The sequence below is a fragment of the Tupaia chinensis genome, unplaced genomic scaffold (assembly GCF_000334495.1).
Source record: "Tupaia chinensis unplaced genomic scaffold, TupChi_1.0 Scaffold142716_1, whole genome shotgun sequence".
NCBI lineage: Eukaryota > Metazoa > Chordata > Mammalia > Scandentia > Tupaiidae > Tupaia > Tupaia belangeri.
In genome coordinates, this window is record NW_006202562.1 from 1,267,919 (window position 1) to 1,268,386 (window position 468).

At 76.9% G+C, this 468-nt stretch overlaps 1 protein-coding gene across 1 annotated transcript in view; it reads right to left on the reverse strand.

Moving 5' to 3' along the window:
* SYNDIG1 (synapse differentiation inducing 1) overlaps positions 1–452 on the reverse strand; it is a 233,799-nt gene extending 233,347 nt beyond the window's left edge. The window contains exon 1 of the mRNA XM_006163604.2: positions 195–452. The gene's annotated coding sequence lies outside the window, so the exon portion shown is untranslated. The remainder of the gene's footprint in view (positions 1–194) is intronic.
* Between the last annotated feature and the right edge of the window lie 16 nt (positions 453–468).

Sequence of the window (468 nt, forward strand, 5' to 3'; positions counted from 1 at the left end):
CCGCTGTTCTTGCCCTGGCCGGCGGGGGCGGCTCTAGGAGTCGCGCCTCGGTCGGGCTGCCGGCTGGGAGTTCCCATCCCAAGCGCTTCACCGTCGCCTTCCGTCGCCCCTCCACTCCGCGAACTGAGCCCGCTTCCCCTCCCGGCTCCTGGCCGACCCCGTCCCCAGCTCCGCGGCCGCCCGGCTCTCCAGACCTGGCTGGGGTCCGCTGGGTCGCTCCAGGGGGGCGCCCGCCCAGCAGAACCGACGCCCGCCGGGCAGCCTGGCGCCGCGCGCTAGCAAGTCTCGGTCCCTCCAGCTCCCTCCGACTTCGCACGGCGGTCCCTCCGCGTCGCCGGGGCGCCCGGGGTGGCGAGGCGCCAACGTGCAGCCCGGGCCGACAGCACCCAGCTCCTTCCTCCGCGCTGCCCGCCAGCTCCGCTCTCGCCTCCCTCCCCGCGACCCCGCACCTCCCGGGTCCGGCCGTGA